This window comes from Urocampus carinirostris, chromosome 4 (genome assembly GCF_059441175.1).
Source record: "Urocampus carinirostris isolate Australia breed hairy pipefish chromosome 4, RoL_Ucar_1.0, whole genome shotgun sequence".
Taxonomy (NCBI): Eukaryota; Metazoa; Chordata; class Actinopteri; order Syngnathiformes; family Syngnathidae; genus Urocampus; species Urocampus carinirostris.
Window position 1 is genome coordinate 27,007,421 of NC_142352.1, and position 4,506 is coordinate 27,011,926.

Here is a 4,506-nt window from a genome sequence, read left to right on the forward strand (position 1 = left end):
TTCAACTTACTTGTGGAAATTGGGCTTCAAGAGTTAGGCTACTTCCTCCTACGTGGTAGAAAGTGGCCGAAAAAAAGCATTCAAACTATTTTCTATTTTTTTTTATTCCACGTACATTTCGAAAAGAAACGACTCGCCTCTTCTTTGGACTTAACACCAACCATATTAAATGGATGCACGATATATTAAACAATAAAAATGTCAAAGTTCATAGCGCTGGTGATACAGTATTGAATGTTTACACACGAACTAGGAAGAGGGAGCGGATTTCTTCTTCGGGGTGGATGCTGGGTGACCTCTCACAGCGTCACACACCAGTAGCGACGGAAAGAAGCACTGAAGTACTGTCCTGTACTCGGAAAAAGGTGCACAGTAAACAATCTAACTTACAGCGATGTACGGACATTTTTCAACATTCTGAATTTTTTTTTCGTATTTACCGTTTTTTGTAACTCGAAAATTTGTAAGTAGGGGAGCGGCCGTATTTGTTACAACAAAATGAATAATGAAATGAGCAAAATGATGATGTGATGATTAAATAGTAAAACAAATGTACCTGGGAAAACTCATGCATTCATGATGATATAAACAGTGACACATTTTAATAATCTAACCGTAGCCAGCTAAAGCTTAATACTAGCTAACTAGTATGGGAGAGAAAGTTTGGGGTGTGCCTCAACCTCTGTCTACCCATGTTGTAATTGATGCAAAGCTTTCAGAAACCTCAGTGATTGATTCTCAATTTTCCCATTCAATGTTTCTATTCAATCAGGTACTCAATTGTAGTTTTGACTCCCAAACTTAAGTCACTAATTGAGTATTTGATGGAATCGCAGCATTTCCCATCAAAAGCTAACTTCTTCGCTATTGGCCACAACTTTCACTCATAGGCCTTGTTTAAAATAGGTTAACCCAGGTTAGAAAAATAATTATATGGAGGATGACAAATGAATTCATAAGGTTTCAGGAAGAATCGGCAGCATTGCGGGTCCATTAATCTACAATCTTCCCTTCTTCTTCCGGCGGCGTGGCATAGACAACTTTCAGGATTTGTGAGCGCAATACACAGACCATAGATCCAGGGTAATTTGCACCACAAATAGGTGAAACCCCCCTCTCTGTGAGTTCCCGCGGACGGCGGTCGAGCACGCCACAGCGGCTAACCTATTCATCGGTCAAAACAAACAAGCCGCGCCGTCCACTTTTATCAGCTTCGTATTTCATAACCCTCGCTGCCAGAAATGAGAATGCTTCATGGGGGGATGCGGCCCAACATGAATGGTGGGGGACGGTCGCCGCCTGCGCAGCAATCACTCTGATCTACAGCATCTATTGATCCTGCAAGCTTGTCCAATCAATAGAAAAAAAGAAGAGGGGGAAACAACATTAAAGGGGAAAATAGCCTATTTAAAAGGGTTGAAAGGCATTGAGGTTGGAAAGTGGGGCTTGGCACCCATTGTGATAGCGCAGGTAAAGTTGTCGCACACACGTATAGCAAAAGATGTGGTAGAGAAAGGAATGTTTTTTTTTCATTATAGAAGAGTTCCACGTTATTTCCCTGGAAGTGTCTGTGTGGTAATGAGAATGCTAACAGAGGGAAAAACGGCGCTGAAGTGGCTGGTTGGGATGAGATACGAGGGCGAGTCAATGAGGCATCGCCGCTATGCTGCAATTGAGTCGTCTGTGTGAGGTGGACGCTGCACATTAGGGCAGCCTCAGAGAACAAAACCCTCCACAGAAGGTCTGCTACGAATACAAATGTCGTACTTTTATCTTCACATCTTTGAAGCTAGAATGACATTTTAACTTAGAGAAAGCTCTCAACTGGACCCTTTGTATTGTCTGGTGATGCCCTTGCAACATTCATTGCAGCCTGGTCATCCTCGAAAGGGGTTTGTTTACCTTATGTGCGGCCCATTCTCAGGGTTTCTACATTTCCCTCATGGTGATGTTTGAATTTTTCCTTGCTCTCATCATGTAGGTTTCAGATCAGGGAATGGTGTGATGGTGGTCTATGCTTCCTTGTGATAAGGGCCATTGAAATAAACATGACTTCTCATGACGCTGTTGATAGTTGGTAGTTCCACATCACTACTCAGTAAAAATCTAAGTGCAGAACACCCATCCATTATCTGCACCGCTTATCCTCAGACATGTAAAAAGACATTTAACCTACTATGCTCATTTACTCTCAAACCCAAGCCTCTGAGCCACACATCAGTGTTGGTACCACCACATATTCATCCAATCCTGGCTTTGCTTCCATTCGCTGATCTCTACATTTGAACAATTCGTTAAGCATACCCTTTGCCTTGCACCTTTCACCAATGCTCTTTTTCACATCCCCCTCCAAACAACCATCTACTGCCACATACGAAGCAAAATGATTAAAACCATCTACCTCTTGCAACTTTACAATATCCCAAAAAATTTCTATACCACCTACCTCACCACCTCTCAAAACGCCTCATTACTTTCCTTTTGTCTGCATTCACCTTAAGCTTACTTCTCTTACACACCCTATCAAACTCTACTACCAAACCGCCCAGTCCTGCTGCAGAGTTATGCACCAAGGCAGTGTTATCTGAAAATAACAGCTGACTTACATACAAGCAGGGTTGGGTAGGGTTACTTTAACTGGATTACTTTCAATTACTTTTGGATTACTCCAATACCAAATATGGAAAGGCAAAAATGATGTTGGCAAGCTGTTTGGATTTATTTTCATTTTGTTTCTGTTGCATTTTATTTTAATTTTGCCGGAGATCAAAGAGATCAAAGCCAAGAGAGAAATCTTACCACGTGTTGTGAGTCATAATTTTATTCATATTTAGTTTTTTTTGTCTTTTATTATCATATTTGGTATTGGAGTAATCCAAAAGTAATTGTAAGTAATCCAGTTAAAGTAACCCTACCCAACCCTGCATGCAAGCCATCCTCACTCACTATACCTGCTCTCCTTGCTCTTACACGCACTTTACGCACTACTTCATACATATACAAAATGACAAAAATTGTGACAAGACACACCCTTCCCTCAAACCCACTCTTACCAGAAACCTGTCGCTAACTTCACTCCCGGCTCTCACATAGGCTCTTACAATCCTCATCCAAGCTTTGCACAGCACGCAGCAACCTTCCACCCACCCCGTATAATTTCGACACTTGCCACAATGCCTCCAAGATCATGACAATCTTCATCCTAAACATACTAGTTCCTACCATTTGCTGCCGCTTCAGACACATTTCAATCAGTATCTCCCACTCTCATTCACTCCAGGAAACACCAAATCTTATAATCAATGCTTCCATCCTCACATCACCAACTCTGGCATTCAACTCTCCCAACACAACTACAGGACAATTCACTCCAAATTGCAGCAAACATTGACAAAATAATTCCAGAATCTATTTCTCTCTTCCTCACATCTCTCAGCACCTAGATCATACACACTTCACACTTCACCTTAACCCACATAAATTTTAAGGACATGTCTTTTCACTCCAGTACTAACTCGATCACTTTATCACTCACCAAAAAGTAGTAATACACTGGGGAGCCGAGGGAGCGCCACTCGGCAAAAGTTTGGGAACCATTGCTTTAAACGTACTACAACCACGCACATGCAAAACCCAAAGTCTTGAGGGCAAATTAATTAACTCTCAAAACTGTAACTTTATCAAAAATATAATTAATGGAAAAACAAATGCGAATTTAAAAGAAATAAACTTACAAACGTATGACTTTATTTGAACTTGGAAATTTGAGACAAAAAAAGAAATTTTGGTTTGATGTGAGGTGACATTAACTATTCTCTATGTCCTTCCGGCTGGGCTGAGAGCAGTTGATAATTTTCTGACTGTATGGATCCGGAAATTTATAAGGAAAAAGTTTATGTATCTTCAAGAAATAATCTTTCAAATTTGTGACTATAAATTATCAAAATATCCACTACATTAGACTGGGTGAAAAGCAGCCGATGATTTTCCGGGGTCTGATGATAACTGTGGGAGGTTCTCTTATGTATTGCCATGTACCCACAACTCCATACTGTAGAATTTTACCAGCAGCTTCTGTTCCAGGTTGGTTTTCCTAGAGCACTCTTAGAAAATAGAGCCGCCGCTGGTATATTTTGCTATTTAAATTCCTAGACTATCACAATATGCTCTGTTGAGGGAGAGAACGCAGCCGACTCACAATGTATCAAAGTGACTCCTCTTATTCCCTTTCAATCGAGCAAAGAGGGCTGTTTGTGTGAAGTCCATTAGAAAGCAACTGTGAGATTACAAATTTCATGTCATGTAAAGCTTACCACAGTGTATGTGCGCGCGAAACCTAACAATTATTCATCCTTATGTGGAACCCCCAACCTTGAAACAGTAAGGCGAATGTGCTAACCGCTCGCCTCCTGTGATAAGCATTAAGGCAAATCCTATTGACGCAATTCCTGGCGGAACAGCCATACAGAGGCGGGACATTGATTTCTCATGACCGCTTACTCATTG